We start from the raw sequence: 26,751 nt of genomic DNA, 5'->3' as shown, positions 1-26,751 counted from the left end.
ATAGGGTGTGGCTCTGGAGTCAACACCTCCCCTCAGCCAGCCCCATGACTCATCACACATGAAGTTCTCTGTTCCCAGGCATGGTGTGTGGGCTTCCTGCCCCAGAAGAGAAGCCCCAGCACCCCGCAAGGCTCAATGAGGTAAGCTGAGTCATTCAAAGAAAACAAAGGCCATTCTGGTCACAAAGGGTGAGTCACACATGCAACTCACCCATGTGACCTAAAATTGTGACAAAGAGGCGACAAACCCACATGGTCTAAAAGCCTCTGATGTCACAAACATGTCACTCAAACCCATGTAAACTAGGCTTTCCCTTGAGGCAAGGAGATCATCATGGACTCCTAATTTAATCAAGGAAATAAAGGCCAAACTCTTCAAGGACACTTGGTTGAACTAAGTGCTAAGAGCCCATTTCGATTGCCAACACACCAGGAGACTGCAGCTCCAGGCTGCAAAAGTTCACTTAGGATTCAATGGCTAGCTTGGCCACAGCCCTTCAGGAGAGAAAGCACCAGTGCTGCAAAGCTCTGTATGGTCAGTGCTAGGCCAGAGAACTGAGTAATAGAGGGAAAATGAGACAGATCACCATGACAGGACATGTGAGGGGCTGTGCCATACTATACCATGCATGAGGGAAAGAGCCCAGCATCCAACTGGGGCCATTTCTGAACACCCAAAAGTGATTTGACACAGAATTGTCAAGTGTAGAAGGAAGTTGAGATGCTTTGAGATCTAGCCCTTAAGAAAACCACAATCAGAGGTGAGGGAGTCAAGAAGTAAGTGCTAAGGAATACAAAGGGGCTGGGTGGGGGGGGGCAGGGTGGAGACTTTAAATATCAAAGATTTCAAGAAGAAGAAAACCCAAAGACCTTGAACATAAACAGATAAATCTATTGGAAAAACTAACAAGAGAAGGAAATATGGCCTCTGGATTTAGTAAATTAATGCAGGCATTTATGAATAAATATTGCAAAATAAAGGAAAATGACCCAGTACTTGATGAGTGTAACAGCAAGGCAATAAACATAACATCAATGATAATCGTGAATATGCCTGCGTAGTTCTGTATTACAAAGTATGAGAGACTCTCCATAAAGAAAGTAGAAGAAGTAAAACATTTATTCAGGTACCAGATAACTAGATCCCATAACCAAAACAATCTATTCCCACAACCAGTAAGCCCACTTTATCATAACAGCAAGGAACTTAAAACACAATATCACAGGATGGAGCCTTGCCATCCCAAAACCTCTCTGACCCCCCTGCTGGGGCCTTCCCCAAAACTCACAGTACAGCTATCACAGGTTGACTGTCTTTACCTCAGCTCTAACTATCATGACGGCCATAACAGTCTTAACAGCTTTCTCAGCATTTCCTGTGACACAACTTCCTTTCCCTCTCAGTAAGCTGTTCCCCCCACATGTGACTTACACGTCCTGTGATGTAAGCAGGTCACATGGCCTATTAATGGATGGGAAAGATCTTCAAATCTAAATTGCTGTTACAATGAGACAGAAGATGGTGTGGAATTTGAGAACGTGAAGCCATAACACACCATTCCCGAGTGGTTTAAAAGAGAAATGATAATTATGAGAGTACAATTTATGTTTTGCACAGCAAAAATAATGAGCAAAATAGAAAAACTTAAATCAGAAATGGCAAGTCTCACCAAAGAAACAAAAGAAAAAACAGTAGATTATGCAAATACACAGATGTGAAGGACAACCTAGAAGAGAAGCAAAAAAAACAAAAAAAACAAACCAATAACATTAAAAGAAAATATGCTCACTGTGCAAACAAAACATACTGATCTTAAAGACAGGATGAGTAGAGACAACCTAAGGATCGTAGTCTCTCAGAAGAAGACTACAGTATTAAAAAAAAACCTTAATGCCATAATAAAGGAAATAATAGAAGAGAATTATCCAGGAATTCTGAACATAGAAAATAAAATTTTGCTTGATAGAATTCATGTCACCCCCGGGGGGAAAAAACCCAAGGCTGCAAACTCCAAAATATATGATTAAATTATTAAATTTAATAATTTAACTTAGAAACAACCAGTTCTGCAGCCATCTGGAGAAAGACTTTCAAATACAAAGAAAAGGACATTTGAATAATACAAGACTATTCCACATCCACTAGAAAAAGGAGGAAGGAATGGAATAATGTGTCAGGAAGAGCATTGGAGTTGAGGATGTAGCCCAGGATGATCTATCCCACAAATCTGAGCTTAACTATATTAGAACAAAAAAATGGATGTTCAATAATTAAGAAGATTTTGAAATATTTTTAGAAAGAAAATTAAAACTGAAGAGATTCAGGTCCGAATGAAACACAGGAGGACTGAATAAATGAAGCAAGAATCAACAACAACAAACTGACATTAGAAAGGCTACTAAGAGACTTCTTTCTAAAGCACACAAAGAGTCAGGGGTGATGGCAGAAATCTGGTAGAGATAGCAGTGAAGAGGCAGACTCAGACTACAAGGGAATTAATTTTTCTATTGTGGGACTACATTACAACATGAGAAGGTATATAAAAGGCAGGGAGAACAGGGGAATAGAAAGGGGTGTGTGATGTGCAGAGGTCAAGGCAAGGACTATTAATGAGGGGAAGGTGACCTCTGTGATCTCAGAAAGAGAAGAGTCCCCAGGGTAAGGAGGAAGTGAGAAAGATCAAAAAAGGGGGGAAAGGAATGCATCCTTACTTTTGAGATTGGAGGGGTTCCCCTGAATGCTCCTAAAAACAGAAGAATGATGAGCTTAGAGTGAATGAGACCTAGGGAATTTTATTCTTGAAAAGCCTACTTGTCCTGGAAAGGGTGGAGTTGGAACCCCTGGGGGCAACTCTTACCCAGAGGAGTGGGAGAACATGCACACAGGGAAATGATTTTTAGGCAAATGTAGAAAACAAGGTCAATAAGAGAGGGTATAGATCAATGATGGGGGACAGAGTGTCCTACATCTGTAATTATTGGCATTGTTCTGAGAGGCACAACGGAAAAGGGAAATCAGTGGGTGAGTCCTACAAGGCAATTGCAGAAAACACCTAGAGAAAAGAGCCTAGAACAGATACCTTGGGAGCTTTGATTGTATGAAGAATATAGAGAAAAGTGAAAGTCCAGATGATTATAAAGGTCCTAAAGCAGAGAGTGAAAGCCTAGAGTAAATAGAAAGAGAAGATGGGTAATGAAAAAGTGAGAGAAAGCTTTTTTTTGGAAAGGAGCACAAAAAATGAAATTTTAAAAACTAATGAACAGTACTAGCTGAAGAAGAGGAGAGGAGGAGAAGTCTACTTGACTGAGAGGAAAAAAGAGGGAGAAGAAGGGCAACATTCAGAACGTAGCAATCAGAGTTTTGGAACTTGACTTAGGAAGCCATGAATTCAGGTCTCTTCTCTGAAATTTTCTTTCTTTGTGACAATGGGCAAGCTCCTTAACCTCCATGTGTCTCAGTTTCTTTATCTGTAAAATTATGATAATAATATCTATAACATCACTTAATGGTCATGTTATTAGGAATAGGCCTCAATTTCTGTGAGTCTGAATTTATTCTTCTGTAAAATGGGAGGAAAAATACTTGACCCTCCTCTGCAAAATGAGGAGGTTGAAGTAGATGACCTCTGAAGTCCCAGCTCTAAATCTCTGTTGCTGTGACCTCACAAGGTTGTTAGGAGGCTTAGAGGAAGATTGCTAGGGCCATCACCCTCTCCCTTTCCACAAAGGGGCCACTCTGCTCTTGTCCCATGATCAAAGTTGGACCAAAGTCAATCCTAGAGGAGTAGAAAGGTATTCATTATGCAATATGAATCAGCTATGGGACAGATATTTATTTCCCAGATATAAAAGGCTAAACACAAAACATACAAACGTGCATTGATGGAGAGACTTAAACAGGATTCAGTAACTGTCATAACTACAGTTACACTCTCCCGAGAGGCTGATACTTAAACTTCATCAAAACTTAAAAGCAGTTTGCAGGACTGCCAAATAGGCATTAGATTTCCCTGTGGCTCTGCACTGTTTGAATGAGTCCCTGCCATATCTTCTTCTAATCCAGGCCAGGACTTGAATTTATCCTTCTGTGTTAAGAAGAAACTCCCCTAACCATACCAGCTCTACCAAAAGGACCCAAGATCTCCAAACCTTTTAGACTCACAAGGTCACCTCCAAGCCTGGACAAATCTATCTTGAGGCTGATGCTCTGTCACCTACTCAGGAAAGGAGTTAGAAAGAAGAGGAGGCAGTCAGAGGTTCAAGTACAGGCTTGTCTAGTTGGGTCCCCCTGATCTAGCTGCCACATGGGTACGTTCACCAAGACTGAAGAGCAAGAGGGGATTCTGCCCCATCTCTCTCCCCTTGAGTCACTCTATCATCGAATCAATCTAGAACTTTGGCAGCTGTAATAATAATGAAAGTAACCATAATGACAATGCACTACTGCACATCTCATAGCATGAGATCAAAAGGGATTCTTGTCCCCATTTAATGCAATTATTGCTGTTCTCATTCCTCATCTGATAAATGGACTCACTGTTCAGCTACCATGATGCAGGAGTAAAAGAAAGAGCTCTGCCCCATCTCTACTCTTTGTTAAGGAGAGACGTACTTGCCATGAGAGGAGAGTTGAAGATAAATACAACTCTAGGGAGAGATGCCCAAGGGCCAGATAGGTGTGGCAATAGGCAATAGACAAGGTGCTGGGGGCTCGAGTCAGGAGACCCGAGTTCAAATCTAGCCTCAGAACTTCTAGCGTGGGAGGCTGGGTAAATCACTTAACCTATCTGCCTCAGTTTCCTCAACTGTGAAATGAGGGTAATAATAGCACCTACCTCACAGGGATATTTTGAGTTATCAGAGAGGATAATAATTGCAAAATGTTCAGCCTAATTCTGAGCATGTAGTGGGTGCCTAAAAAATGCTTCTTCTCCTACCCCTTTTAAAATTTCCTCTGAGTCATTGGCTCTTCCTGTGCAATGGTCGATGTCCTAATTTCAAGCCCAAAGCCAAGTCTATTAGATGATCTTCCTTTGAGTTTTAGGCTCCCCTTTTGGATTATTTTGCCCCACCTTCCCCACCCACAAACATTGGATGATAGATTTAGAGCTAGAAGTTACTTTAAAGGCCATTTAGTCTAAAACTCTCATTTTGCAGAGGAGAAAGCTGAGACCCACAGAGGTAAAGGGATCCCAGGTCCCCTGCCTCCCAGCCCAGAAGGATGTTTACAACCCCTTGGATTCACAGTTCACAACTTGATAGGAGAGGCACCATGGAGTTCCAGGAGAGACACACAGTTACCGACTACTAATCTACAAACCTTCCTGAAGTTCCAGAGTGATCCTTTAGGAGCATTAAGCTAAAGCCTAAAGCAGGCAGGAAGCTAGGTCAAGTACAGCATTGATGTATTTGGGGAAGAAATTGGCAGGTCAATGAGACTGGATTCAGAAAGCACTAAAGAAAGGACTGGGGGACTAGGTCTCTTTGTACTTTGCTGTTACATTTGCCTTCTTTGTCTTCTGGTATATATAATGTATAGGGGCAGCTAAGTAGCACAATAGATAGAGTCCCCAGCCTGAAATCAAGAAGACTCAACTTCCTAAGTTCAGATTTGGCCTCAGACACTTAGGAGCTATGTGGCTGTGGGCAAGTCACTTAACCCTGCCTGCCTCAGTTTCCCCATCTGTAGAATGAGCTGAAGAAGGAAATGGCAAACCACTCCAGTATCTCTGCCAAGAAAGCCCCAATGGAGTCACAAAAAGTAGGACACTAGTGAAATACAGCCTTCGCATTCCTATAACAATTATGACTCTTCCTCACATTTGGAAAACACTTTATAATTACAAGTGCTTTATATATATTTGGTCCCCACAAAACCAGCCAGATGAGATAGGTAAAGTTCCTCAACCTGTAACTAAACAGATTGGAAAAATGAAGAATTAAGGATCCCAGCAGATCAGAGATTCAGAGCACCACTTTTGACCTCTCTAATGCGTTTATCATGTAATATTGGTTATAGAGCAACTAGGTGGCAGAGTGGTTAGAGTGCAGGGCCCAGAATCAGCATGACTCATCTTAATCAGTTCAAATCTGGCCTCAGACACTTACAAGCTATGTAACCCCAGGCAAATCATTTAACCCTGTTTGCCTCAGTTTCCTCATCTGTAAAATGAGCTGGAGAAGGAAAATGAGCTGCCAAGAAAACCCCAAATGGGGTCACGGAGTCAGGTATGACTGAACAACAACAACAGCATAATTGATTATCATAGCTATCTGTATTAATCTTATCCCCTATCTAGACTGTAAGCTCCATGAAGGGAGGGACCAAGTCTTAAGCCAAACTTTGTCTTTCTTATAACACCTAGGATGGAGCATAGCAGCATCATAGATTTAGAACTGGAGGAAACCTTAGAGAAGGGGAATAAGGAAATGAGCTTTTATATAGCACCTGTGACATTCCAGGCACTCTGCTAAGCAGTTTCTTTTTTAGCCAAAATTATCTCATTTGACACTCACAACATCTCTGCCGGAAGCTACGTCTAAGAGATGCTAGCTGGTCCAACTCCCTCATTTTAAAGATGGAAGAACCGAGGTCCAGAGTGACTTGCCTGAGGTCACACACATAATAATTAATGGAAATGAATTTTGAGATTTGAACTCACTTTCTTTGTTTCCTGGTATAGCATTCTCTTCTCTTACACCATGCCAGTTATTTAGTATTAAATGTTTGTTGGTTGAGCTGTTGAATCCACCCATCCCACTAATGAAAGTGTGAATGGTCACATTGCTATGTAGGCAAAACTCAATAAGAGGTTAAAAACAAGATGCTCTGATTCCAGGCACAGGTATATGCTGTACCAAGTAAAAAGCAAATGGTTGAAAACATTCCTAACTGGGTAATCCAGGCCCAAATTTCTATTTTGTGTTCATTTGTCTGAGAAAGTCAGGTCAGATATTGAGATAATAGTAACTCCAGGGCTCTGACCAGTTGGTGAGCAAAAAAACGCCACGGGAGGACTCCATGGTAAAAATCGATGAAGGTTGCATTAAGAAAGGTTTAGCCATGGAAGGTTAATCAGTGGATTGCTCAGAGTCTCCTATCCACTTTGGAAGATCTGGAGCACAAAGAATAATGGGCCTGGAGCTAATTGGGATGTGAAGAGGGAAATATTTCCAAGTACCCAAACAGAAAGAAACCACTTATCTCTTCAATCCCCAGAGGACCGCATAAAGGAAAATAGGCTGCAATGATAGCAGAAAGAATTGTGGTTAGACCTAAAAATGCTGCCTGATTCAAAGAGTTATTGAACATCAGAACAAGAGTAACTATGGGCTCTAATTCTTTTAATGTAATTAAACAAATTTAAAAAAACATTTATTGATGTCAATGAATAGGTGGTTAAAGAATATGAATAAACAACTTTCAAAAGAACAACAAACTATTAGCAACCATGAAAGAATGTTTGTAAGAGAAATGCAAAACAATTCTGCAGCTTCACTCCACACCCAGAAAATTGACAAAGATGAGAAAAGATGGAAATAGTCAATGTTGGAGAGATTGAAGGAAGCTAGGCACACAAATGCATTGTTGGCGGATCTGTGAATTGGTACAACCTTTCTGGAAAACAATTTGAAATCATGCAAATAAGAGATTGACTATGATATCTCTGATATATAACCTAGAGATTCCACTGTTTAGGCACAGATCCAAAGGAAGTCAATGACAAAAAAGGGGCCAATATGCATCTTTTTGTGGTAGCAAAGAACTAGAAACAAAATCAATGCCTATCTTTTGGGGAGTTGTGAAACAAATTGTGGTTCATAAATGTAATGGAATATTATTTTGTTATAAGAAATGAAAAATACAGAGAAGAATAGGAAGACTTATAGGAATCAACTCAAAGTAAAGTAAGGAGAACTAGGAAAACAACATACACCATGACTACAACAATGCAAATAGAAAGAAAAAGAAAAACAAAACAATTCAAATTGAAAATGGTGAAATTTTGTTGTGACCAAGCTTGGCTCCAAAGCCTCCAAAGGTGCTCCAAAGTATCTCCTTCTCCCGCCACCGATTCTTTTGCAGAGGTAATGGGACTATAAACGTGGAATGTTTCATATAACTCCACACTTTTTCAATATGTTGGTTAGTTTTCCTGAGCCTTTTCTCCTCCTTCTTTCCTTTTTATTTTAAGGGATAGCTCTCTGGGACACATTAAAAAGTGTATTTGATGCAAAACCAAAAGATATCAAGACAATCTTGTTTTTTTAAAAAAAAATCTGTTGAATTAAAGAAACTGAGGCAATGGAGGTTAAGTGACTTGCCCGGGGTGACATAGCTAGGATCTGAGGCTGGATTTGAACTCAGGTCTTCCTTACTCTAGTTCCTTACTCTAGGCTCAGTGCTCTCCACTACTGCTTCCTAGAGTTTTAAAGAGCCATATAAAAGCTAGCTATTATTAGGAACATTTCTTTTAGCCATTGCACCCTATAGAATCAGGGATGATTTCATTTTTATTAATTACAAAAAAAATTCAGGTGGAAAAATATCTGGGGTTGGAAAAGATTGCAATGAAATCTCCCCCCTTTGAGCTACCTGCAGAAATAAAGTTGCAAATCACGATTTGTCTGCAGCACCTCTGCCTTCAAAGCCACAGCTCCTCTGTTCTCCATTCCAACTTCACAGCATCCTCAGCACTAAATTATCTTTATAGATTATAAAACTGAGGGCCTGGACTGGTAGGATTTGGAAGGTGTGCAGACACCTGGGTGTGATGTTTCTCCTGAAGAAAGTGGAACAGACCATCTATTCTCACTTTGGCTGCAAACTATATTTTATTTTTCACTTAAATACCACTTTCCAATTTTATTCCAGATGGTGAAGACTTGTCCCTCCTGCTCAGAATAGATGGAAGACCATTACAGCTCCTCGGAGTGCCTAGATAATAAGAAATCCTTTCTCTAGCTAAAAAAAATATGAAGATGAAGATGAGGGGAAAACATTAGAAGGGGAAAAGAGAAAGAGAATGGGTTACCTCACCTCAGGGGTATATTCTAAAGCTTCCAGCATCCAACTCTCAATTAGCAGATCCACAATTCAATTCCCCAGCTCATTTTATTTTTTTTCTCAGATCAGGTCAAGCAGAATTATTAGAGGCATTTGAAGAAGGTTTTTTTTTTTGTTGTGGGTTAATTTTTTTTGTCTTCCAACTCAGGAGTAAGTTTTCTTGATCAAGCTACCAGCTCTGACAGGTCAGGAAGAAATCAATAGCTCAACTTTTAAGGGGGTGGGTGGGGGTGTTCCAGGGAGCTTCTGGGCCTCTCCAGGCAAACGGGCTGTCCCCTGAAAGATAATATTTCTTTAGCGAGGATTGCCTCTCCAGAGATGGAACGAGACAATAATCAAAGAGAGGTATATTTTGTGCACGTACTTTCAGCAGCTGAGGATTCTAAAGCTTGGAGTCTAAAAACAGAGCAGGCTTTGGGGAAGATAATTTTCTGAAGAATGTTAAAAATGGCCCATTTTTCTTCCCTCTCTCAAATGTGTATACACATACATACACACACACACACACACACACACACACACAACCAAGCCAGCACAGACCTGCAACAACTGGGTAGGAATTTAATACATTAAGGTCTCTTCTTTCTACCAAACTTGTCCCAGGCCTTACTAACTCTGCCATTCTCCCAGGAGAGGGACATTTTCTCCTAGAAGGGTTCTCACCTTTCCAAAATTCCTATTCCAAGTGTTGTTTCTCTGTCTCTGTACCTCTCTTTGTCTCTGTCTCTGTCTATCCATGTGTCTCTCTCTATCTCTGTCTTTTTCTCCCCATCTCTCTCTCTCTCTCTCTCTCTCTCTCTCTCTCTCACACACACACACACACACACACACACACACCCCAACTTGCATTGAGTCTCCCCACTTGAGGCTTTTGTACATTTCTACCCTCGCTTTCTTCCATTCTGACTCACTGTAAATGTGGCACCCATGTCTTCTCCTAGAAAAGGGGCTTCTCTATAAAGTGGTCCCTGAAAAGATGCTTCCTATCTATGAGGATAAAGTCCAGCTAAACTAGGGAGTAAGAGAGCTGGTTCTACTTTCTAGTCTCTTCAGAGATCACAAATGATTCTTGGAGGACAATAAGGTAGGAGGGAGGGGGTTAGAGAGGAGGGGAGGAAGATTCACGGACTCTTTCAAGCCCAGAGGAACTATTTGTTCAGTGATGAATTACCTACTGTGACTTGTGTCTCAATGCCACTGATATGTTTTGTGTAGTAGAAATAAAATGAAAGACTTAGAAGCCAAAGACCTGGGTTCAAGTCCTACTTTTACCATTTAGGACTTGGGGGGAGGGGAAGGTCTGTCTCATACTCCAACTCTTGGGTGGGTTACAGCTTAGTATGGTAGTTTGAATCTTGGAAGTCAGAGGAGCTTGGTTTGAATCTCAGCTCTGTCACTTTCTACCTGTATGAGCTCGGGAAATCACTCGAGGGGATAGAAATAGATGACTTCTCAGGTCCCTTCCAGTTTCAGGTCCATGAGCCTATGACCTCTCAGAGTCTCATGTGTAAACTGGGAGTGATAATAATATTTGCACTTCCTGCCTTACAGAGTTGTTGTGGGCAAAGCACTTTACAAACTGTAAAGCTGATGGGAGCACCCTGGGTGTTAGGACGAAGGGTCCCCAGAGACCTTTGATTCCAACCCTTTCATTTCACTGATGTGGAAACTGAGATCCAGAAAGGTGAATTCACCTGCTTGAGGTCACACAGCTAATAAGCAGCAGAATGAGTCAGGATATGAATTCATTGCTCTTCCCACTACCCCATGCTGCAGCAAAGAGCTACTGGTTGAGTACAGTATTGAGGGGCAAATAAGAGGGCCTCTATGACTCCTCTGGAGGTACTGGACCCAGAGAGAACAATGGGTCAAAAGGAAATCCAGGCCACAGGTAGAGGACTAAGCTAAAAAGAAAAGATTTTTAGCTCAGCTGAACAGAGGCACCAGAAGAAATCATAACAAAAGCAATCTATTTCTATAACTCCTTACTATTTTTTTTCAAAATAAGTTTTCTTTCAATTTCCAGTGAGGAGAATAACCAGTCAAATGCCTAAACAAGAAGAACCAAGAAGATAATAGGAAAAAATATGTAACCTCTGGCCCTAACAAAAGTGGTGGGCTCACATCGATCCGACTCAATGTTGGGGGCTTCATATTATTTTTGTCTCTAACGCAGTTTCTTTGGATGCATCAGAATATATCTTGTTTTGTCCCTGTCTAAGGTTTTCCCTAGGAATATGAGAATTCACTCATATCTTCATCTCTGCTAAGAAGGGAAATGACTTCCAGCTCTTGCGTAAGCATTCAGGCTAATGGGAAAAAAAAATGAGAGGTTTTATTTAACCTGAGAGATGAAAAAGGGAAGATTCGTACCTAAGCCTGAGAACAGTTAAAACAACTTCCATTCTCTTGTATGTCTCCATTTCCCAAGGGTCAATATAATCTTCTAAGCATGTAGTAATACCCCAAGAAGGCCCCTCACTTTTTGTGAAAGAGGAAAGGACTTGATGTTGTTATAATATTAAGCAATCATCCCATCTGGCAAACCCCAACTCCCTCAAAACTTAAATTTTAAGACTTATGGTGATACTTTTGTGTAGTAGAAATAGGATGCAGAACTTGGAAACCAAAGGCCTGAGTGCAAGTCCTGCTTTTATCATTTAAGGGCTGGAAGAAAGGGAGGCTCTGTCTCATGCTGTAACTCTTGGGTGGGTTACACTTTGGTATAGTAGCTTTGAATTTAAGAAGTCAGAGGAACTCAGTTTGAATCCCAGCTCTGCCACATCCTACCCGTGTGAGCTTGGACAAGTCATTTAACCTTTATGTGGGTTTGGGAAGGGGATGCTTGAGGTTGATTGAGAATAAATACTTCTTCCTGGACCCTATAAGTTTCATATACCTCACAGTACCACTGAAGTGCAAAGTAAAGGTTTGTTCTGTTATATTATTGATTCTGCTCCTTATTATTCCTTTCCCTAATTCCACCTGGCTTCAGTACTTCTCCATTTGGACCAAGAATTACTCTGTTTGGATCAAGAATTCCAAGTGGTCCAGTCAATCAATCAATGCTTATTAAGTGCCTACTCTTTCCCAGACACTGTACTAAGCAATAGCAACATAAAGGCAAAATATGATCCCTGCTCCCAAGGACTTCACAGTTTACTGAGGAAGATGACATGAAAACTATGTGTACAAACAAAATATTTACAGGATAAATTGGAAGTAACCAGCAGGGGAAAGGGACTGACATTCAGGGGGATCAGAAAAGGTTTCATCTAAAAATAGGATTTGAAGGAAGCCAGGAGGTGAAGATGAGGAGGGAGGGAATTCCAGACATGGGGAACAGGCAGTGAAAAAGCCCAGAGTTGGGAGATGGAGTATCTTGTTTGAAGGACAGTCAGGAGGCCAGTGTCACTGGGACCTCGGCTGTTCACTCCTCTTCAACCTGGATTTGATTCCTTCAAATCACCAATTCCATGGCTCCCTAGAGCCTTTGGATGAGTCTGTGTCTTTCTGATCTTTGGGCAGTTTCAGTCTCAAGCTCTTTAGTCCCTAAAGTCTGGACTTCCTTTTAAAATCACACAGGTAGCACAGGTATATAAAACTAGCCATGAATCATCAATAACCAGTCATTAAACCAGTGTCTGGCATAGTAGAAAGAACTGAAGCTAGAGATGGAGGATCTGATTCCAGTCTTGGCTCAACCACTGACCATCTGGGTGAATGTGGCTCTTGCTCCTGCTTCCTCATGTACAAAATGAAAGGATTAGGCCCGTTGACCTTTAAGGTCCCTTTAAACCGTAAATCATTAATCCTGTGCTCCTATACTCACCCCACACCCCTAGCCCAGCTCTTAGGAACTTACCACTTGAAATTTTAGAGTGCCAAGTCATTGAGAAGTCTAATAGAAGCAGATGGGTCACCAGTAACAACAGTGGAAGAAGGGGACCCTTAATGGATTTCCCCTCATTTGTTGTGAAGGGGCTGAGAGCATCTTCTTTCTCCTCTCTTCTTTCCTTACTTTCATCTCCTAAAGATGGAGACTTATTGGTTTTTCTGAGCTTGATTTATTTAAAGAGTTTGTTCTCTAGTGTTTTGCTAAGTGTGACCATAAGTACCATTGTAATGTGGTAAAGAGATGGGAAGGTGCACAATTCTGAAGAAGGTATGTATGCATGCATGCATCATATATTATGTGTTAGATATACGCACATGTTTATACATGTATATATGAATATACATAAATACATGCACACACCCACATTTATATGTCTATGTGTATATGTACACATATACATACACATGCATGCATATACATATACATACAGGTACTCGTATATACACACATATGCTAGGACTCCACTTCTGCTTGATGGTCAGGAAGGCATATTTTCTTGTATTTATTCTATATGTTTTCATAGATTTATAAAATCCCAAGAGTACTATTGAAACAAAACTTGGAGCTTTCATTCTGTCTATCCTTCAGACCACACGAACCTCTGCTTCATTTTTGTTTGTTGTAATCACTGTGCGGATTCCTAAAAGATTACAACAGGCCTCTGAAGCTAAGTGTTTAACCAAGCTCCAGAGAGACTAGGGAGAGAGAGAGAGAGAGAGAGAGAGAGAGAGAGAGAGAGAGAGACAGACAGAGAGAGAGACAGAGACAGACAGAGAGAGCCCGAGACAGAGACAGAGACAGAGAGAGACAGAGACAGAGAGAGACGGAGAGACAGACAGAGAGAGAGACAGAGACAGAGAGAGATAGAGAGAGAAAGGGAGTGGGGGGAGGGGCTAGGCAAAAAAATCTCAGCCTAAGCAAAGCCCCTGGATGAAGACAGTCTTTCCAGCCCTTTCCTGGTTAGGAGGGGAGTAGGGTCACCAACAACCCTTCTTGGGCTCCACAGTGACACCTAATAGGGGTTGCATTTCTTACATTCAATGTATCCAGGGCAAGAGGACTTCAAATAATGAAACACCCTCTCTTCTTGGCAGAGAGACAGAGGCCTATAAGATCAGAATATTGTGTACTGTTCTTGCTTAATTGTTTTACTGCTTTATAGAAGAGGATTCCAAGGAGAGGGGAGATACCCAGAAATTACTAGAATGTAAAAACTAAAGGCATTCATAAAACTTCTCTTTAAGAGCTAATATCAATGATACTTCATAATTAAGGAAATATCATCAATATCAGAACAAGAAACACATCAAATGAACTATAAAACCCAGGACAATATCTTTACACAAAATAAAACAAAACCAAGAAAAATGATTGGAAATGTATCCATAAACTTATTTGCAGATTGTTCAAAATGGAAAGGGTGAGGATAAACACAATAAAATAAAGGATGGGCATAATAATTTTAACAAAGAAATAAAAAAATCATCCTGTTTGTTTCTGGAACTACTGCTGAGCTTCTTGCCAGTGTTTTTGTTATAGTTGCCTTTATTTACGTGGTTATAGTCATTGTATATATCATTCTTTTAGATCTGCTTTCTTTACCTGGCATTAACTTCATGCAAGTCATCCCATATTTCTTTGAAGTTTTCATTTTCATCTTTTTATCATAAGAATTTTATTCCATTATATTCATGGACCATAATTTGTTCAGATAGCTTCTAATCTGTTTCCAGTTTTGTTGCTGTTGTTATTGCAAATGGCTCTGCTAGGAATATTTTCACACAAACAGGCCTTTCTTCTTCCCCTATGTATAAACTCTTTGGGGTACAAAATTAGTAATGGTCTCAGTGGGTAAAAAGATACACACATTTTTAAACTCATCATATGATTCCAAATCTCTTTCCAAAAAGATTGAACCAATTCAAAAGTTCTACCAGTGCTGTAATGTTGTGCCTATTTTTCCACAGCCAAGCCAGCATTAAATTTTTCTATCTTTAAAATCTTTGCCAATTTGATGTAAGTTAGATAGCAACTCAGAGTTACCCTAATTTGCTTTCATCTGTTTGTTAGGGATTTTGAATATTTCTTCATGTGGTTATTAATAGTTTATCTATCTTCTGTCAAGAACTGTCTGTTTACATACTTTGATCACTTAAAAAATGCTAGTTGAATTGAATTGTATCGAATAGATTTATGAAGAAGACAGCTACGTTCAATAAAGGAAAAAATTCTATTTCCAAGGCTATCAACATGGAAAAGAGCACCCAGTCTTCAAGCAGTGAAGAAAGAAAGCCTGTTATATCTTCATATGGATCTTACAGATGGAAGAACAACTCTGCATTATGCCATAAAGAATCATCTCCTTTTTTTTTCATTAGCCAGGCCTTGGTTCTCCCAGGATGCTGGCAAGGCAATAATTCTCTATTGGTCAGGGCCAGGTACAAAGAAGGGTAGGATATGCTTATCCATGAATCTGCCTCAGGATACTTTCCACAGCGAAATAAAATCATTTAAAATCTTTTCCTTTCATCTGTGTGAATAAATGAGCTTTCCTTTTACAAGTAAACCCTCATGAAACAGAATTCCTAACTTAAGAAATGCCTCAATTGTCACCAATTAAATCTGAAGGTATAGCTCACTTCCATCTTACAGAATTTTGGAGTCCAGAGAAACTACTATGACCATCATCTTGCCCCAGTTAAAGAGCCCAGCATACCGTAGCTCATGCATTACAAAATTTTGAATGGCATTTAAAAGGCATCGCGATATACTGAAATAGAGTGCTAGACCAGGAATAAGGAAGACCCACCTTCAAATCATGCTCCACATTCTTTCTAGCTGTGAGATCCTAAGCAAACCATTTAACCTCACTAATCCTTGGTTTCCACATCGGGCATAATAATAGCACCTATCTCTCAGGGCTTTTCTGAAATAATGGATGTAAAGCATATGGTGAACCTCTCTCTACCAATGTCATTTATTTTATTATATTTGTTGATGATAACAGGATTGGATGAACTCTGAGGTCCCTCCCAACTCTAAACCATTTGAATCAATCTTTATTTGGGCATTATAGCCACCATTTGAGGAGAAGCAGATTCAAAATTATTTGAATATCTGCATCATAGTAGGAAAATTGAGAGCACAGATCCATTTGAATTTTTGACCATGGGATTAGAATAGATTTGTTTCATTCTTGTGGTGTGGTGTTTTAAAAAAAATTATATCCAGGGATCACATATAGGGCCACATACTTCATTGTTTTAATTTTTAAAATTTATTTTATTTTTAATATATGGAATAAAGCAAGCATTTCCATGAGATAGTAATAAAAAAGATAATTGTAGATGAAACTTCAAAGATGTACAACTTGCTATTCCTTTTAAATATATAATAAAATTATATCCATGGGCCATATATGTGGCCACATCCCTTATTTTCAAAAGGTCAAGAGAAAACTTGGATTCACTGAACAGAAAATTGCTTTATAGATACTTTTGTGTTGAACTATCAATTCTATTAAGCAAGAGAATGCCTGTAGATTGACTAAATAGTAGCCATAGTAGCCTGGAAGTTTGTTTGTTTGTTGTCTAAAGTATCTCCCTTTCTCTCAGGGAAAAGGAAATGGCAAACCACTCAGGTATTTTTGCCAAGGAAACCTAAATTGGGTCACAAAGAGTTGGACATGACTGAAATGACTGACCAACCAAAAAAATGAACGCCTATTTTGCAGATGAGGAAATTGAGGCAAACAGGGTTAAATGACTTGCCCAGGGTCAGACAACTAGTAAGTGTCTGAGACCAGATTTGACTCCAGAACTAGTACTCTATCCACTGCACCATCTACCAGGAATGAGAGAAGACCAGTGCAAAGGCCCAAGATTGGAGATGGAATTTATATGTGAGGAATAGAGGGAAGGTCAATTTGGCTATATTAAAAATGCAGGAGAGGGGATGATATCCAAAGAGGCTAGAAAGATATGTTGGATCCAGGTTGTATAGGGCTTTAAAAGCTAAACGGAGAAATACATATTTGATCCCAGAGTCAATAGGAAGCTACTGGATTTGGCTGAGGAGCCGAGTCACATGGTGAGATCTTCACTTAAGGAAAATTACTCTGGAAGCAATAGACTGTAATGATGAGAGTCTTGAGGCAGAGAGAACAATCAGGTGGCTATTTCAATAATTTTAGGCAAGAGGTTATGAGAGCCTAGACCAAGGTGAGAGCTGTGTGAGTGATGAGAAGATGTCAGATTAGAGGGATGTTATAAAGATAGAAACAGTAAGATTTGGCAACTGATTGGATAAGTGAGGTGAGGGGGATTGAGGAGCCTGGGATAATGCCAAGATTAGGAGCCTGAGACACTTGAAGGATGGTGGTACCTTTGACAGAAATAGGGAAGTTTTGAAGAAAGAAGGGTTTATATGAACTGTTAACTGTTTGTGTGAAAATGAGCCAGCTACTATTTTATCTAGAGGTCTTTTAGTCCAAAACTGCTTGACCAAGGATTCCCTATAATTTATTATTTCCCTCATTACAATGTACATTCCTTAAGATTAGAAATTTTTTTTCACTTACTGTATTTTTATCTTCATAGCCTAATACAGTGCCCAGCACATAGTAGGTGTTTAAATGCCTGTCAATTGATTACTGATATTGGAGAAGTGATCATGTGGCCTTTGTTGGAAACTCCCCAATGAAGGGATGCTCATTCAACTTTTGGACAGCTCCAACATTAGGAAGTTTGTTTGTTGTTGTTGTTTTCCCATATATCCAGTCTAAATCTGTCTGCAATTTCTATCCATTCGTCCTCGTTCTATTTGCTGGGGTCGAGGAGAATAAAAAGAATCCCTCTTCCAAAAGACAGCCCATCAAACACTTGAAGACAGCATCATGCCCCACCTTCTTCCACGTCTTCTCTTTTCTTGGCTCAATGTGTCCAGTTTCCTTTGTCAATTGCCATATAGAATGGTTTTTTAAAAACTTTTCAGAAGTTTAATCTGCCAAACATTTGAAATCTGACCCTTCTTGGCCCTTAAGGGTTATTCTTCTTTTTATAGTATTTTTCCAATTTCAGGTAAAGAAAGTTTTCAACATTCACTTTTATATGATTCTGAGTTCCAAACTGTTTTCTCCCTCCCTCCCCCCTCCCCAAGATGGCAAAAAATATGATATAGGTCATACATGTACAATCATATTAAACATATTTCCACATTAGTCATGTTGTGAAAGAAGAATCAGAACAAAAGGGGAAAACCAAGAAAAAGAAAAAAAAAGGTGAAAGTAATATGCTTCAATCTGCATTCAGACTCCATAGTTCTTTCTCTGGATGTGGACAGTATTTTCCATTATGAGTCTTTTGGAATTGAGAGCATTGTATTGTTGAGAAGAGCCAAGTCTGTCAAAGTTGATCATTGCACAATTTTGCTGTTACTACGTATAATGTTCTCCTGGTTCTGCTCACTTCACTAAGCATCAGTTCAAATAAGTCTTTCCAGATTTTTCTGAAATCTACCTGCTCATCATTTCTCATAGCACCATAGTATTCCATTGCATTCATATACCACAACTTGTTCAGCCATTCCCCAACTGATGGGCATCCCTTCAGTTTCCAATTCTTTACCACCACAGAAAGAGCTGTTAAAAAATATTTTTGTACATGTGGGTCCTTTTCCCTTTTTATGATCTCTTTGGCATGCAGACCTTGTAGTATTTTTAGATCAAAGGGTATGCACAATTAGCCAATCTGATAGGTGTGAGGTGGTACCTCAAAATTGTTTTAATTTGCATTTCTCTAATCAATAGTGATTTAGAGCGTTTTTTCATATGACTATAGATAACTTTAACTTCTTTATCTGAAAACTTCCTGTTCATATCCTTTGACCATTTATCAATTGGGGGCATATAGAATAATCTTGAGATCTTTCACCATCCTGGTCACTATCAATATCAATGATTATGCTGGTAAGACAAAAGATGGGTAGCTTAATGAGGAGGGAATTTCCTCATCTGCCTGCTCCTCCTTAAACTTTGAAGGTACTTCACTGAACATGCACTCTAAAGATCTGGGAGTGGAAAGGGGAAGGGGGGAAAAGAGGATATTTAACAGAAACATCTATAAAATGAGAGATTTGAACCACATAATCTTTAAGCCTCCTCCCAAGCTAAGTCACGGATCTTCACTAAGCCCAGGCGGTAAAATCTGGGTTTGGGTCCTGACATGGCATATCTTTGAGCGAGCTAAGATATCCTCATCTCTCTGGGCCCCGGTTTCTTCATTTGTAAAATTTAATACCACAGATCAGTTACATAATATCTATTAGGGTGCTTACAGCTCAGTAGAGAAAAGTAGCATATGGGGATAAAAGATCCTACCCAAGCCTGATGAAAGAAATGGTCACAATGTCATATAAGCTTGTGGTTGGATCAGGACCAATCTGCTCTTTTTACAGAGGAGATAACTTTGGTTGATCTGCTTCCAAACCACAATTAATGATAATGTTATCATGTAACTTATTTGATGATGAGCTCTAAGGCCTCCCTCAGCTCTAACATTCTGTCATTCAGAATCTTCCTCCAAATTACCTCCTTGGGCTTCTTGTCTTTTCTTGGAGGCTCCCCACCTTCCAGCCACAACCCAGGCTCCTAACTTCCCACTAGCCCAGCCTTTTCATGCTATTCATTAATAGTAAGGAACCAACCACAGAAACCTCTGGCTACATTTCCACATCTGACTAAATTGCTCTACTCCTTCCAAGCTTTGAGGTGGGAGGAGAAAGATGAAATGAAGTTCTTTTCATTCAGCGCATCTCCTTTCCTTCCCCTCTGCCATGGAGTTGAGAGCCTAGAGAAAGGGAAAACTATCCCAAGAGCTCATTAAAGGATCCCAGAGAACATTAGGGGGGCTTATCCAACTGTGATCTCACAGCATCAATGATCTCACATTGAAATGTCTTCAAGAAAGAGGGAAGTGATAGGGATGCCGCTGATTTGGCTCTGGTGGGAGAGGCTTGGAAAAATGCTGTTCTGGTTTGTTACTGGTAAATTTTGCCTAGTATTGGTTGCCTAAAATGAAATGGAAACTCAATTTTGGAGGAAAAAAAGTCATTTTCTGATCCTTGCCCCACCACACCCCTAGCTTCTAGAATTTCTCTCCACCCTTAATTTCTATTTTTCCTTTTTCTGTATTTAATATATATCCTATTGTGTGTGTGTGCGTATTTCATATATCTGTATAGAGATGTGTATGTACATACTATTTCCTCTGAAAGAATATAAGCTTCTCCAAGGCAAAGATTGTTTCATTTCTGTCTTTGTATTCCCGAAACCTAGCACAATGCTGTTACATAGTAAATGCTGAATAATCGATTGGTTAGCTGCTTGATTAGAACTAGCAGTACAGAAATAAATTCACAGCCTATAATATTTGAATTAGAAAATCTGGGATGTCTGTCAAGCATGTCAGATAGGCAAAATAGGTTTTGTAGCTGAAACTCAGAAACAGGTGATGTCCAAAGGCAACAGCTAGGTGGTATAGTAGGTATGGTGCTGGGCAGATCTAAGTTTGAATTTGTCTTAAAATACTTAGTAGCTGTTTGACCTTGAGCAAGTTACTTAGCCTCTGTCAGACTCAGTTTCTTCAACTGTCAAGTAAGAATAATATCAGTCTGTTTCCTCAAATGGGGATAATAATACCATCTACTCCACGGGGCTGGTGGAGAGGGGGTATAGGGGGAAGGGAAGGGTGGTGTAGCTAGGTGGCTCAGTGGATAGAGTGCCACCCCTGGAGTCAGGAGGACCTGAGTTCAAATCCAGCCTCGGACACTTACTAGCTATATGACCCTGAGCAAGTCACTTAACCCATGTTTGCCTCAGTTTCCTCATCTGTAAAATGAGCTGGAGAAGGAAATGGCAAAGTGCTACAATATCTTTGCCAAGAAAATCCCAAATAGGGTCACAAAGGGTTGGACAGGACTGAAACGACTCAACAACATTATTGGAAGCACATACTACTGGAACTCAAGCCTATAAAACCAAGCTTGTCTTCAGGTCTTTTATGTACCCCACTTCCTCAGCCCTTCTCTGCTTTGGGGCCCCCAAATCTTCTTTCACACCTTATAAGGTTTGTTCTGGTTGTCCTATGAACAGAATGGAAGAGCTCCAGGCATCTGAGAGGGACTCTTCTCTGCCTACAAAAGTGATCCTAGATGGCAGCGATGCTTCACCCCCCAACCCCATAGAGCCATCCAGTCAGGCTATCTCTCCACTTAACCCTTCCCTTCAACTCCCTTTTCAGCTAAACAGCTTGGTGACACAGTGCATAGAGTACTGGGCCTGGAGTTAAAATGATCTGAGTTCAAATCCAGCCTCAGACACATACTATCTCAGGATAAGTCCCTTAATCAATGTCTGCCTCAGTTTCCCCAATGGTAAAATGGGGGTGATAATAGCACCTTCTTCCCAGGGTTGTTGTGAGACTCAAATGAGGTAATATTTGTTAGCACTTATTACACTGCCTAGCACATGGTAGGTGTTTAATAAATGCTTATTCCCTTCCTCTCTCTTCTTTTGGGCACAGTAATCAATTAATTCAATAATGGCAGTACTTCTGGACAAGGTACGTCATATACATCAACCCACTAGCTCTGATACCCCAGGGTGAAAAAACCAAATTCCTCCACTGATCACTACACACCTTTTGGATGTATGTATGTATGTATGTATGTATGCACACACACACATATATGTATACACACACATGTATGTATACACACGCATACACACACACACACATATATATATGTATGCACACACACACACACACATACACACACACACACACACACATTTCCATACTAGAATGTAAGTTTCTTGAAGGCAGTGATGTTATCTTTTCGTATTTGTATTCCCAGCATTTAGCATGCTGTCTAACATATAGTCAATGCTTTTTCATCCATTCATTCATTCTTCAGAATAAGAATCCCCGACTCAAAATTCCAGACAACTGTCCTACAGCTATTGCTTGAAGGCCTCCATTGTTAAAAGAACCAACTAATCACCTAGGCACCAAACTCCAATTTAGGCTTACTTTAATTCTTATGAAGTTTTCCCATATAACATGCCAAAATCTACTCCTCTGCAACTTCTGGGTTTGAGTCTGATATCCAATAACTATGGGGCTCTCTCCTATTGGTAGATAAGAAGGTCATGTCCTTTGTAAGGGACAGAGTTGAGAGATGAGAGCTTCAGTTTGTAGGCAGACCACTGGCCAGCTGGTTAACATTGGGTGAGTTTTTTGACTTCTCAAGACTCAGTTTGCTCATCCATAAAATGGAGATACACTGTCTATTTCATGGGATTGTTACAGGATCTAAAGAGAGCACCTGAGGCAAATCCAATTTAATGCAACAAATTTTTATTAAGCACCTCTTCTTTTTAAAGTGTTGTGCCAGTGGGGATATAAAATTAATCTAAAGGAGAATTTTGCTCCATGAAGCTTACAATCTAGCAAGTTTTGTCGTATAAACTGCATAAACTATAAATGAAATATAAATGAATTTGGGGTTAGTTATGCCTTATTCCACTACATTCCCTTGGGCATGTTTGGGGAGACACAGTACCCCTAAAGCATTGTCCAGCTAGAGAGAGGCCCTGGGGAACAATAGGCACACTCCCATTGTCCACACCGTGGCTCTGCAGCTTTGAGTGAACTGTTTACTTGTCAGTAAAATGGGGTTGACAATACCCGGGTCACTCACTGAGCTCTCCTGAGGAGTGACTAACAACATTGATTGCAATTGGCTTTGCGGCTACAAAACGTTGCTGAAATACTTAATGATCACAAGAGTAATAATGCTGAGGTTCCTGCTTCCTTAGTCAGGGAGTGGGCCAGAAATAGCTCTCCCCTGGTGTGGATTGTGGGATACAAAGAGAAACAGAGGAACATTCTGTTCGGCAAAGAATGAAAGGTAAAGAAAAATACCATCCTCTCCCCACTCTACTCCCTCATCCCCCCAACCTCCCCATTTAAAAAAAAATGATGGCCATTGAAAAAGAATTCTGGAGGCTTAGAAAAGAGAATCATTTTACTTAATGGGGGGACACAGAGAGGCACAATAGAGATATTGTTTGTGGGATATTGTCAAGCCTTTCTTGTCTTGCATTTAGTCTCTGTTAAGAGAGAAAGTGGGACTCATGAATGAAAACATTCTTAGAATATTAATTCATCTGCAGAGCAGGGTGAGGGAAAAAGAGTAGGCAGAGGATTTTAAGGAGGAAGGAGCCTGGAACCCTTTTCTCCCTGGGACCCTGCCTCCCACAAAGCTAAGGTCATAGAAGTCATTGGATCAGGGATAGATCAAGGGAAGGCTCAGCCATGTGATACTGGTTTGTCTGCCTTATAGTATCCTGGGAGTCAGAATCTTTTTTTCTGCTTTCCCTATTTTTGGTCTACATAGATCATCAGATGCTTGAGCTAAACAGGGCCTCAGAGGTCGTGTCATAGAAGGAGGGATTACACTTCTGTTTGGCCCCCAAAAGCAGAACCAGGGGCAATGGACAGAAGAGGGAATAGGCCAGTTCAGGCTTGTTGTTGGAGGTGGAGGGAAGGAGGGAAGGAGGGAGGGAGGGAGAGAAACTTCCTAACAGTGAGAGCTGTCCAAAAGTGAATAGGATGCCTCAAGAGGGGTCATCTGTTCCCCCTCAATGGTGGTCTTCAGGCAAGTATGTTTGATTTTTGCCTTTGCATATCCCCAGGGCCTAAAAATGGTGTCTGCTGGTGTCTTGTTGAATGTATGTTATAATGGGGTTTCCTTTTTATAGGTATGGGTTAGACTATATGACTATTAAGGTTTCTTCCAAGCCTAACATTTAGTGATTCTGTGATGGTACCACCTTGCCCACCCATTCCCATTTTCAGATGAAGACCTTAAGGCCCAAAGAGGAAGGGAAGCAACTTTACCAAGGTACAGGAAGGATTAGAACTTCATGTCCCACTCAGTGAGTATTCTTAGCAACAGCAAAGAAGGGAAAACATTTAAAGTCACAAAGTCTAGTCCTATCTGAAGATATTTGCGACTGAACTTTTAGCATCTAGCACATAGTAGGTTCTCAAATTCTGTTGAATTGAATATTGAATTAGAAAGTAGTAGTCAGGGACATTACAGACAAGAGCTATAAAGGATAGGTGGTGACTGTGTGTGTGTATGTGTGTGTATGTGTGTGTGTGTGTGTGTGTGTGTGTGTGTGTGTATCTAAGTCTGGTGTTCCTAAACTGGGATCTGTGAACTTGATTTTTAATATGTTGATAACTTTTTCAATATGATTTGTTTATTTTGCAATCTTATATATTTTATTATATACATACAAAACATTTTCTGAGAAGGGGACCATAGGCTTCCTCAGACTGCTGAGGAGGTCCATGACACAAAAAAGGTTAAGAATCCCTGCTCTAGACCACCTTTCCAGGGGCTTATATCACTGATGCCCTCCTTCCCAGCCCTCTCAGTCCTTCAGAGAAAGAATTCGAGTTGCTTTCAGACTCTCTCATCCCCTGGGACAATCCAGTCCTAGTAGGTGTTGTCCCATGCCCAACCCAACTAGCGTTGGGTCTCTCTGAATCCTCAAGGAGATGCAGGCCTGATGGAGGCATCCCAGATAACCTGGGCCATCTCTTTGACAATGGTTTTTCACAGAGAAATGTTTCTTCAGGGAGATAGCCACATTCACCAGCCACTTGAGAGGTCAAATAGACACTAAGTTGGCTAAATGGAAGAGGTGCACTCAATCCCATTCATCCTTAAATAAATCCAGAGAAGCCTGACTCTAACCTAAACTAGGCATCCACTCATCAGCAACAACAAATAGACAGTGAACTCGCCTTCATTATTCCCAGCAACTGAGGATAACAATGAGTCGCAGAGCCAGAGTGGCATGCAGTCACAGAATGTTTGCGCTGAAAGGCAGACGAAAAGAGCATCTAGCTCAACCCCACTCGCTTTATACATGAGGAAATTGAGACTTGGAGACATTAAATAAATGATTAATCCCCAAAAGGATATGGCCTTGTGGTACGGTGGAAAGAGCATTGCATTTGTAATCACAGCCCTGGCTTTGATTCCTGATTCTGGACCTTGATACCCTCAAGACCTTAGTGATCACTGTATTTCACTGGGCCTCATTTTCCCCATCTGTAAAGTCAGGGGTTTGGATTAAGTGGCCACCAAGATCCTTCATTCCATTCCAGCTCGAGTGCTATTACATATTAATGTTCAAATATTTTCTACTTGGTTTCTGTGACAGTAATGTATTCTATAAAGTAATTACCATTCTGTTTCCTTAGGCCAGGGTTTAAAATCAGAGTTACTTTTCTGTTTCCTTAGGCCAGTGTTAAAACCAGAGAATAGAGGTATCTCATGAAAGATTGCTTTGGATAAGCTACCCCTACAAATTGGAAAATTAACTATAGCTACTAAAGAAGCAGAATCTCTTAAGAAATCAAAAAGGTACTAAGTTTACTGGCAGAAGAACTAGATTTAAGTCATAACTATCATTGCTTACTATTTCTCAGTCAGTCAACAAGGATTTGTTAAGTTGATTCTTTGTGCTGTGACCTATGGCATCACATAACATCTCCAAATCTCAGTTTCTTCATCTCTATAATGGAGTTATCCACACTATCTCACTGAGTTGTCATACTGCTCAACCATACCTCATATTTATGTAAAGCTTTGTAGTTCATATAGTACATTCCTCACAACAACCATAGATTAGGATATAAAATAGAGATTTTTATTTTGCTTTATATTTTGACCCTGTGACCTTGGGATCCCTCCAACTGTAAGGCCCCCTTCTCCTGTTGTTTTTTTCCCCTACCCTCCATTTGGGGAGAGGTCCAGGCTAGCCATGTTTCACTAACTTCCCAGGTGTGTTGCTGACTTTCTTAGCCTTCATCAGCATGCCTCTGCAAGGGAATCTTCCCTCACCACTTCCTAGTTTTCAGGTCCCCTTTCCTGAGTTTTCTTTCCCTTATTAGAATACAAGCTCTTTGAAGGCAAAGAGTGTCTTTCTTTCTGCTTATACCTTTATCTCCAACACTTAGCATAGTACCTGACACATAGTAAGTACTTAATATACAGTAACTGCCTGCTTACCTTGAGAGACTGAATGAAAAGCAGTGCAATGTTATCAGTCAATTAACAATCATTATCTGCTAAGCACCATGCTTGCCATGAGAGATAGAGACAAAAATGAAACATTCTCTGCCTTCAAGGGGTTTATATTCAATAGAAGAAGAAAACATTTACAGTTATAATTATATACATAAGGAGTGTATTTAAAATAAAGATGAGATAATTTGTCAAGGAAGGGGGAGGCACACTACTACCAGGAAGAGAGATCAGGAAAATCCTCATGTAGGAATTTGAAACTGACCTGAGCTTTGAAAGAAATTAGAAATTCTAAGAGGTGGAGCTGAGTAGAGGTACATTCTAGGCATGAAGGAAAACATCCACAAAGGTGGGGAGACAGGAGATGGAATGCTGTATAAAAAGAAGATTAAGAAAGCCAGCCTGGCCTGCTTAAAGAGCACATGTTTGAGAATGATGCAAAATACTCCTGGGAAGACAAATTAAAGTTCAGCTGCAAAGAGTTTTAAATGACAAAACTAGGATTTCTGCATTTGATCTTAGAGGTAATAGGGAAGAACAACAGTATTTTATTGAAGATAGTGAGGTAAGTAGATCTATGATTTAGGAATATAATTTTCTCAGTTGTACGTGAGATGGAC

Source organism: Trichosurus vulpecula, chromosome 2 (assembly GCF_011100635.1).
Source record: "Trichosurus vulpecula isolate mTriVul1 chromosome 2, mTriVul1.pri, whole genome shotgun sequence".
Lineage (NCBI taxonomy): Eukaryota > Metazoa > Chordata > Mammalia > Diprotodontia > Phalangeridae > Trichosurus > Trichosurus vulpecula.
This window is presented reverse-complemented; position numbering follows the sequence as displayed.